The sequence below is a fragment of the Peromyscus maniculatus genome, chromosome 19, assembly GCF_049852395.1.
Source record: "Peromyscus maniculatus bairdii isolate BWxNUB_F1_BW_parent chromosome 19, HU_Pman_BW_mat_3.1, whole genome shotgun sequence".
Taxonomy (NCBI): domain Eukaryota; kingdom Metazoa; phylum Chordata; class Mammalia; order Rodentia; family Cricetidae; genus Peromyscus; species Peromyscus maniculatus.
The window spans coordinates 5281777-5292921 of record NC_134870.1 but is presented as its reverse complement, the minus strand read 5'-3'; the positions used below and the strand labels follow the sequence as shown (position 1 = coordinate 5292921).

Below are 11145 nucleotides of genomic sequence, written 5' to 3'. Positions count from 1 at the left end.
AGAGATGGCTCAGTGGTTGGGAGGACGGACTGCTCTTCCAGAGGATCTGGGTTCCATTCCCAGAACCTACATGGCAGCTCACAATTCAATTTTTAAAAGAGATTTGCTTTTGTTTTATTATGGGTGTTTTGCCTCCATGGAAACCAGAAGGAGGTGTAGGATCTTCTGGAACTGAATTATGGACAGTTGTTAGCTGTCATGCGGGTTCTGGGAACTGAACCCAGTTCCTCTACAAGAACAAGTGCTCTTAACCACTGAGCCACCTCTCCAGATCCAAATTAAAGATCCTTAATCCCGACTGTGCTATATTCCCTGGTGTGTTTAAGAATGAACACATGCATGTTTACATCAAACACATACATCCCAGCAAGAGCAAAACCAGTAACAACCACAAAATGGTCCTCTAGTTTCGCTTCATATCTCCGTCTGAGGCAGTGTCTGGAGATGAAGTCTGAATGCTTTCATGTTTAAACACTTCTGTTGGTTTGCTACTCATAGCCAGATGGGGGACCCTCTTAGCTAGGTGGCAAATTGTTTTGGGTAAGATATATGGGTAGTCAGGAATGCCAAGGGAGAAGGCCTTTAAGCGGTGATGGAACACTTTATAGAGGTGATAGAGAAGAGTCACATGGACCCCTGCTCAGCTGAGAAACTGGAGATTACTGACAAGTGGACCTGGTCCAGCTGGAGCTGATGAAACTATGGAGAATTTGAGTCCTCCTCGGATCCTCACACCCCGACCCCACCCTGGTATGTTAGACTCCAGGGGAAGAAAGGCATTCCTTACATTTATCTTCTTGTCACTGTGACAAGACACTTGACAGAAGTGACTTAAAGGGGCAATGATGGATTTCAGTTCACCATGGAGGGGAAGGAATGGTCCCATCCTTGTCAATGGGAGCATGATGGCAGCTGACCCGGAAGCAGAGAGCTGGGTCTGACCTTGAAATGTGTGTAACCTTATAAGGTCTAAATGTTTTACTGCTTCCCAGAAGACCACCACTGGGAGGGGACATGGGGTCTTTGTGGGACCATTCTGATTTGGGTCATAGCAGGCAGTGTGGTTGGGATGAATGAACGGAGGCCTGAAGCTTGGCTGCCCTTGTAGATTTTAAATGCCTGAGTTTTATGAGGGGATGAAGTAAGGGGGATGATGGCTGCCATCTTCTGTCACCCCCTGCTCCAGCCAGTCAGGAGTGAGGCATATCCCAGGACAGACCACTTGGCTCTGTGCACAGGACAGCACAGCTTCTCCCAAACTTCAGCTTGCTCCAGTATTTGTAGGGCTGAGTAGGAGAACAAATGGAGACCCACAGGCTACAATGTAAATATTGAATGCACCGTTAAATAAAATATGCTCTAGCCACTTACCTGGACAAGTAGACTTTTCTAATGACATTGTAGATGAGGTTCAAGTGTAGAGTGTTTGGATTTCAGGAAGTTCTGTGCCGGAATGAAGTGAAGTATGAAGATTGTATAAAGATTTGCCACAGGCTGAAGGGCAGCCAGCCCCTTCTCTTTCCTTCCTCAGCTTTGCCCTGCACTGCCAGGGCCTGTATGAGGACATCTCAGATCCCATATCCAGCTCCATTCCTAACTCAGGCCAACAGTGGCTCCTTGGCTATCATAGAGGCTGGGGGCACCTGTGCTACCAGTACCTATCACAAGACTGCTACCACTCAGAATTTAGCAAAACTGTACAGTGCCTGTGAACTCACTGGGTCATCATTGTCGGAATTCACCTTCTTCCAGGAGAGCTTTGTCTATCTCTGCCTTCCTCTGCCTCCTTATGTTCACCAGCAGAGGCACCACCTCTGGATCATCCTCAACTCTTCACCACTTATCCTGGACTCTGAGAAGCACAGCTTATGGTTGCTCTTTGCACAGAGGAAGAAACTGAGGCCTGGGTTAAAGTTCCTGCCCACAGCAGTGTGGCCACACAAAGCATGCAGTTACAAGGCACTGGCATTAGACCGGGTGCTCAGTACTATGTGGCCCAGAGCCCGGGGTATTTCTACCACTCTCCATTCACTCTTAGTTAGGAAAGACCTCCCCTGCTCTAAATGTGATGTGAGATGTTTAACTTCTGCTTGAGAGAGACTACAATTTGCTCAAACTTTGTGAATTATTCTGTGCTGTCTTTTCTTGGATATTTTCTTCTGAAGTAGAACCCTCTTAGATAAATAAATCTAAAGTAAATCGCTCAATGCCAGCTATTTTTTGTCAACCTGACGCAAGCTATGGTCATCTAGGAAGAGGGAACTGAATTGAGAAAATGCCTCCACCAGCTTGGCCTCTAGGCAAACCTTTGAAGCGTTGTCTTGATTAACGATTGATGTTGGAGGACCCAGACAAATGTGCACAGTGCCACCAGTGGGAAGACGCTTCTGGGCTGTATAAAAAAGCAAGCTGAGCAATCCGTAAGAACAAGCCAGTAAGCAGCATTCTTTCGGAGACTACGGGGATCTGGCCCCTCGATAGTCCCCTCCCAGGGTCCAGGAAGAATCTACAACCAGCTGATAATTTAATCTTTGATGAAAAGAAATAAATCTATGTACACTAAACTCCTTAGTCCATACACTTTATTCTTCTGAGTCAGTTCTCTCTACACAGCTTCAGTTCTGCTCTCGTGCCTAGCTCCTTTCTTGCCTGATTTCTCTCTACATTTATCTGCTGTGCCCTCTAAGTTCTAACTTAATTCTCTCATCTTAGTTCTTTCCTATCTAGGTTCTCATCCATCTAGTTTTTTCCATATCAGCTCCTCTCCCATCTGCTTCCCTCTTATCTTGTTCTTCCTCATCTGGCTCTTCCTCATCTTCCACCTTGTTCTTCTAGTCCTCTCTTTTAGCCCTTCAATCTAGTTCTTCCCATCTCAGTACATTCCTCTCCAGTTCTTACCCATCTAGTTCTTCCATTCTCTTTTTTCTTCTCTCTCTCCTCCTCTCTGCCTCCTTATTCTCTCCTTTCTCCCCAAGTCTCCCAGTTATAAACCCAAGCAATAGCAATCCTCTGGCTGGGCAAGATCACAAGGCTTGAATTCTACAGGGTCATAAAGGTAGGTAAGAATTTTCCTCAGGCAGTAACCATTAGGCTTTCTTTTACAACCCAAAATGAGAGTGGTAAAAGAGGAGGTCAACTGAGTGCTAATGACTGGTTAGTAAATCAAAAAGGGGATCTATGTGCTCAGTTTACATTCCTAGAAGTGGTTAGGTTGGAAGTTAGGGGTCATTAGTAAGGTTGTATAAGAAAGGAGGGTCTCACCCTAAATTGCACAAGAAATACAGCTATCCCCTGACCTAGGAGACAGATGTTGTTTCATTTGGCCTTGGATGCTTGATAGGCATTTAGATAAATATGCTGTTAGGAGTTCTTGGAAGCACACAAGAAAATCATTTTAGGAACCAGCTAATATACATATATACAAAAGCTAAAATATCACCAAGACTTCTTAAGCCATGGCTTGACTTTTGGAGAAGTCCTTGCCTTTTCCAAGTAGCAGCTTTTGTGACAGTAGCTGAATTCCATTACGTTTTCCTGCGGCTTGCAATAGCGTTCTTGTATGGCCTCTGCTTTGGTTCCTGCCTCCAGGCTCCATCTGGAGCTGGTGCCCGGACTTCCCCTCTGGACAAACTATAAGCTGTAAGGTGAAGCAAACCTTCCCCCTTTCCTCCACTGGTTCTTTTTGATTGATCCAGCAGCAGAAGAAAACAAACTGGAACAGCTGCTCAAAGAAGCATCCTATTTACATTTGTGGTATGTGGCCCAGGTAGCATGAAGGTCCTATGGAAGCAACTCTTCCCAATGGGATCCAATTATAGATAAGTGGTTTGGTTACAAAATGGCAGAAGAAGCGACTTCATGTGGCCTGTAGAAGGACTTAGAGTAATAAATGGTGAGGTTGTTTGGGCTCAATCTGTGAACTTTAGCTGAATTCTAAGGGTGGACAAGGTGGTCCGTCCCTCCCCCCCCCCCCCCCCGTGTCCTTTAGAGCAAATAAAAAAAATCCCTTTTAGGAAATTGTCTCTAAGTTAGGCTCATAGGATTTCTATACATTGAAATTGAAGATTGAATTCACAAGAAATTTCATGTTTATCGTGGGCGAGTATAATCACACACGCAAATGAGAGACTCGAGCACAGTAAATGTTAAGTGCTTTTAGTTAAAGGCCACAGAATAGTGAAATACCCAACAGATGTAAACGGCAGATTAGACCAAGTGAGATGATGTGATTAAAATCACTGTCTGAGTCAGGGATTCCCCGAATACCTTCCGAAAGAAGAGAAGACAGTTTCAATCCTTCCACGGGACATGTAGAGCAGTGTGGTGTAAGATCTGCAGCTATGGACTATCCTTCACGGACCAGCTGGGGGCTTATTTTCAGCTGGTTGAAACCATTATATGTGTTAATGTATGTTGCGTAGTAAGCAGTACAGACAGAGGCATACAGCAGCCAACAACACACTTCAGAGCCAGCTCCATACAGACCATATTTCGCCTAAAATATCATCACTGTTTGACTGAAAATGACACAAGGGCTCTTTACTGAGATGGCAAGAATGTCCTAAATATAAACTATAGCGTTGGTTGATAATTCTATATAAATTCACTAAAAATAGTTGAATCCTACACTTATGAGGGGTGGAATTAATAGTACTCAAATTACTTCTGATACTATTGTTAAAATACAATTATACTAAATTATATATTATACTAAATTATACTAAAAGTTAACATTAATAGTAAAAAATCTCATCCTTTACAAAGTAAAAAAGATCACTCTACTAAGTAATTCATAGGTCCCAAGTAAATGGTGCTAAAATAAAAAGAAAAACTTAAGGCTTGCACAATAATGCAAGCATCCTACACCACAACTGGGGGATTTTGGTGAATGTCTGACTTTGAAAATAAGTAGAAAGACTGAGAAGGAACTGCATTCTGAGGAGGGAATCAGAATGGATGACAACGGAGTTGAAGAAGGTGGACAAAGAGCAGAGCGAACCAGGAAAAGCCAGATGCAATGGTTAGGATCACCATGGCAGCTTTCGAAAGCAGAGGAAAACTGAAGGTCGCTGGTGAACCTGATTGAGAAAAGGAAGAACAGTCCCCAGGAATAGTGGCAATAAAAGTCTTCACTCTGCAAAGACGTCTGTGGTCTCGGCTGCCCCAAGCCCTTTGACTCCAGTTAAGATTACAAATTGTGCTAGCAGTAATCACGATAATAACGTGCTAAAAATTAGACAAAATCAGCACATTCTGAAAGAAGATTAAGGCAGCTGGAAAGCCAGGATAGTTCTTCAATTATTAAAGGGATGAGCCCACTAATTAGACTTCTGACTAAGTGTCAAGCAGCAGTTCTAGATGAGCTGTGGGTGAGATTCCATCATGAAGTCAACGGAAAAGAGTATTCCCTCCATTTCTTTACTTAGAGAGTCCCACTGCGCCATCCTGTCTAGCCTGGGATTCTCTGTGCAGATCTTAAACTCCCCGAGATCTGCCTCCCGCCTGAGTGCTAGCGTTATAGGGCTACACCAGCACACCCTGGAACATTTCAACTTCATGTAAAATTTCGCACAACAGAAAATCTGCACACAGAAAGTGTCCAAGCCCATGTGTGAGGTGGTCACTATGAGAACAAAACACTTTGGGGAATGGTCCAAGAGAGGAGCATTATGGGACAATCTATTTAACAAACATAGATGTGAAGGTCTAATGGGTAATTAAACCTCATAACCAACTCAATCAAGAAAGAGATAGGATGAAAATACAATGGAGCTAAACTGCTTATTCTGGGAAGGAAAGAATGATTTAGCACAAGGAAATTCATAAATATGATTTATTAACTAACGATTAAAATTTTGTTAAGCTGTGTGATTACCCCAAAAGATAAAGTTCAACAGCCACTGAGAACGACAATGAAACAAAGAGACACTTTAGAACTCCAAGATGGGGAAGGAACTTTCTTAGCTGGTGAAGAGTGTGTGCCAAAATGTCATTTAAAATGGAAATTTGGGGGCCAGGCGGTGGTGGCGCACACCTTTAATCCCAGTACTCGGGAGGCAGAGCCAGGCAGATCTTTGTGAGTTCAAGACCAGCCTGGACTACAGAGTGCATTCCAGAAAAGGTACAAAGCTACACAGAGAAACTTTGTCTTAAAAGAAAATAATAATAATAATGGGAATTTGGAGATATTTCCTAAAAACTGTGACTAGTCCTTGGGGAGCCACCACCTTCCTGTCTCCGTTTTGAAGGCCCCAGCCAGTGGGCCGAAATAAATAGACATGAAGAGTATGCACAGCACAGTCACAAATAAACAACTAACTTATTAGGGCTAATGTGAAACGTCAGCAGTCAACATGGAACAAAAAGGCAAGACGACTAATTGTGTTAGTTATTTATTGTCTATTTCCTCTGTAACAAATAGCACACACCTAATGGTTTAAAATAAATCTTACTATACATATTGCTCTTCAGAGGAGTAAGCTTGAAGTTCAACCGAAGTCTCAGGGCAGATGTGAGGTGTAGACTCTGTGTAACTTCTTGCAGACTCTAGATCTATTGTCTAGCTTCTCGAGGCCACTGGCGTTCCTTGGCTAGTGACCCCACACTGCATCTTGAAAACCTGTAATACCATGTTCCTCTTAATGTAATTGGGAAAACTCTTTACTTTTAAGGAACCACGTGGTTAGATTGGGTTTGTTCATCTAATCAGGGGTAGCCTCTAGTTCAAGGCCCATAACCTTAATGACTTCTGCCAAGTTGCTTTCTCCAGCAGCCGCATTATATATACCCTAGGTTCTGGAGAAGATCTGGGGGTGTCCCTTGTTCTGCCTTCTACCATTTTTTTAAAGATTTTGTTTCCTTTAAAAACATATGCATATGTATAAGAGGGGGCATATGCATGTGAGTTTATGTGCCCTTTGACGCCAGAAGATGGTGTTGAATCCTCTGGAGCTGTGGTTACAGGCAGCTGAGAGCTGCTTGACTTGGGTGTTGGAATCAAACTCTGGTCCTCTGCAAGATCTGAATGAACTCTTAACAACTGAGCCATATCCCCATGCCCCCTGCGTTCTAAAGAATGTCAGTTATTTTTTTAGAAATCACTTGCATTCACACATAAAAATTACAGCTGAAAGATGGACGGCGTGATTTGAAAACATTTACAACAGTAAAAGTGATTAAAAGAGTTCTTTCAGTTATTTGTAGAATAAATCTACCCAAAAATGGCCTAAGCTTGTAGAGAAAACATGGATCTAACGGTGGTGACATGCACGGGCACACATACACACACACACACACACACACACACACACACACACATAGCGAATGGCTGTGTCAGTGTGGGAGGAACAACATGACTGGCATCAGTGGTAGGCAACCATATGTCTGTATGGGGAAGCTAATGTTTTGGGTGCTGGAGGAAGAGATTTCAATATTTTATCTACATCCCTAAACTATCATTCAATGTTTTCAGGTGGGTGCAAACATTTCTAAAGAAAAATTCTCTTTGGAAAAATAAGGATGATTTTTATCCTGTGTCAGGTAACAATTTTTTTGTTTTATTTTTCGTACAGGGTCTTTTTTAGCAGCTGCCCTGAAGTTGCTGTGTGACTAATCTAGCCTCAGACTTACAAAAATCCTCCTACCTCTGTCTCACCAGTGATGGTTTGCAAGCCTGTGCTACTGCAACCCACTTCTATTAGCATACAGAAGTTAATGTAAGTATTGCTACCAAATTCATGTTTTGAAAAGATGCTGAGAGTGACTGATACAGCCCTGTGCTGTAGGCCATAGGATTGGTGCTTTAAAAGGGTTTATTGGGGATGGAGAGGACCTAATTCTGTCCATTTTGCTTAAGACCCTAGTGAATTACTTTGCACGTGGAAGAACAGACCCAGCAGAATTGATGAAGAGTTTGAAGCCCTTGAGTTAGGCGGCCACAGGAAGAGTCTGGGGCTGGCTTCATTTCTGATGGCATCTCAGGAAAGGTCTGAATGATGCATGAGGATGTCTTGAGCCTGGGAGTCTATCCAAGCTGTACCACCAGGACAGCGTGCTCCTATCAAATAACACCGTGGGCAACTTTATCCGAAGGCTCTTCAACTCACAAAGCAACTTTGAATCTTTTATGATTTGTCAACAGCTAGATCAGAAACAGCCAGGAAACTGTCTTGCTCAATATAAGTAAGTATGTTTATGGGTTCTGTTATTTAACCAAATCAGAATGAGGCATGTTTTTGTTCAAGACAGTTAGAAAGAGAGAACACATAACTATAGTGTGATTTATCTTCTGTGGCAATTCTTTGCAACTTACAACAACATTGTCTTTGTGCTATTCCTGTTTCCTTTTATTTTTCAAAAGCATCCACTGTGTACATGTGTTCCACTCACAAACATCGAGGTCCTGCCAGCACAGAATCCTCTATTGTATTTGCCCCCCACCTCTGCAATTCGGTTATTAGTTTCCAAGGTTTTGACATTAGATACGCTAAAATCTGTTCCCCACACTGTTAGTAGAGCAGTTCCTCAAAGGTGAGGAGTGTGCATGCAGACCACATACACATGCAGTTAGAAAATGTCCCTCTATTGGATAAAAACTCCTCCCTAAGCACAGTTTTGAATGTTAGGAGGATTTAGGGTGTGAATTTATGTTATATTTTGCTTGGAAAGATTAATAATAACTTTTACTTTAACTGTATTTCTGGATCTTTTCCATAATAAATTTATATTGTTAAAATTATTAGGAAAACATGTTTTACACTTGATCTTAGCCAAAAGGCCAAGAAGCGATGGAAAACGTGTTTTAAATTTTATTTCCTTATTTAGCATGTATAGGTGTTATAACTGCATGTGTGTATGTGTATCATGTGCATGACAGGTACAGAGGGTAGGAGAGCACGTCAGACCCCCTGGAACTGGAGTTACAGACGCTTGTGAGCTGCCCAATGGGTGCTGGAAGTTGAGCCTGTTCCTTTGGAGGAGTAACTAGTGTTCTTAAGCCATCTTTACAGTCTCTACACAAATACTTTTAAAATGTCTTCATCCAGGAATTAGGGAGATGGACCAGTGGGGGAAATGAAGACCTCGATTCAGATCCTAAGAACCCTGCAAAAGCTGGGCATCTGTAACCCCAGAGCCTGGGTGAAGGGAAGACAGGAGCCTCCTGGGGGCTTGTTCACCAGCTGGTTCTGCCCCAAACAGCGATTTCTAGGGTCAGTTAGAGGTCCTGTCTCAAAACAGCAGAGGGTGAGAGAGGGGACACCTGAACTCAGTCTCTGACCTCAGCACACACATGCATGGGCAAGTTTTGTGTACACGTGCACACACACAGACAGACACACACAGACAGACAGACAGACACACACAGACACACACACACACAGACACACACATACACACATACACACACACATACACACACACACACACACACACACACACACACACACACACACACTCCATCTAAACACACCAACGGAGCAGTTTTGGTAAGTGCCGGCCAGTGCTCTCCCACACACAAGCGTTTTTAAAGCCAGCACTGTTGGGAAGGGTCGAGAGTGTGTTCACTCCCACACGGTCAGGAGAGCAGCTCGGTGGATTGTAGGAGCATGGACAGTTGCCTTGTAAATACCAATTCGCTGACTTAAGAACAATTTTGGAATTGACCAAATTTTTTCCTGTATTTTAAGCAAACAGGCAAGGCTGTGAGCAGTTCTCCATGATGTGGAGACGTGCTCCGGCCCCTCGACCCCTTCCAAAAATATGTCCTCGACTTGCTCTCATTGTTGGGAATTCCAATATGCTCCATTGCCTTTCGAGAGACCTTTATGATTTAATAAACTGAAGAGGCCTGATAAAAACCAATGTAAACTCAAGCCAGGAAGAAATGAGCTGAGATATTTACTCAGAAATGGCATGTATTGAAATCACCTCAGCGGGAGGAAGAGGAAGCCGTGTGCTTCCTTCCTTCAGGGGCCGGCCGGCTGACACACATTCAACCCCAGCAGAATGCTCAGAGGCAGGAAAGCACCTCGTGCCCTCGGATGCTGCCACAGCAACCTGGATGCCTGCCGATGTCAAAGCCAGTCATGGCGTGGTTTCTCAAGACTTGTTTTCATCTTCAGTTTGAACAATATTTAAAACTTGGAATTTTCACAAACAAATCCAGGCCTGGGAGTCCTGACCCCACTTCCTTTGGTCTCCACAGCCGAGGGCAGCGGTCGCTCTGCCACCCTCAGCTCCTAGGCAGGGCTTGCCCGCCACGCTCAGCCTGGTTTAGAGGCACCTCTGTCTCTGTGACCTAAGGTGGAGTGTGTGAGAATTCAAACATTAACAGACTCACAAGGTTTTAGAAACTACTACAGCATTTCAAAGAAGGGTTAGTGATGTCTCCTCACCCCAACCCACCTCACCCCACCACCCCACCCCACCCCACCTCACCTCACTCCACCCCACCCCACCTCACCCCACCTCACCCCACCCCACCTCACCCCACCACCCCACCCCACCCCACCTCACCTCACTCCACCCCACCCCACCTCACCCCACCACTCCACCTCACCCCACCCCACCCCACCTCACCTCACCTCACCTCTCCTCACCCCACCTCACCTCATCCCACCTCACCTCACCCCACCTCTCCTCACCCCACCACTCCACCTCACCCCACCCCACCTCACCTCACCCCACCCCACCTCTCCTCACCCCACCTCACCCCACCCCACCACTCCACCTCACCCCACCCACCTCTCCTCACCCCACCTCACCCCACCTCACCCCACCCCACCCCACCTCTCCTCACCCCACCTCACCTCATCCCACCTCACCTCATCCCACCTCACCTCATCCCACCTCACCTCACCCCACCCCACCTCTCCTCACCCCACCTCACCTCATCCCACCTCTCCTCACCCCTACCCCACCACTCCACCTCACCCCACCCCACCTCACCTCACCTCACCCCACCTCACCCCACCTCACCTCACCCCACCTCACCACCCCACCTCACCCCACCTCACCTCACCCCACCTCACCACCCCACCTAACCTCACCTCACCCCACCTCACCCCACCTCACCCCACCTCACCTCACCTCACCCCACCTCACTCCACCTCACCCCACCCCACCTCACCCCACCTCACCCCACCT

General features: G+C 45.2%; 1 pseudogene; it reads right to left on the bottom strand.

Annotated features, from left to right (window-relative positions):
* Positions 1 to 8697: 8697 nt before the first annotated feature.
* Positions 8698 to 8788, bottom strand: LOC121824192 (U2 spliceosomal RNA; annotated as a pseudogene).
* Between the last annotated feature and the right edge of the window lie 2357 nt (positions 8789 to 11145).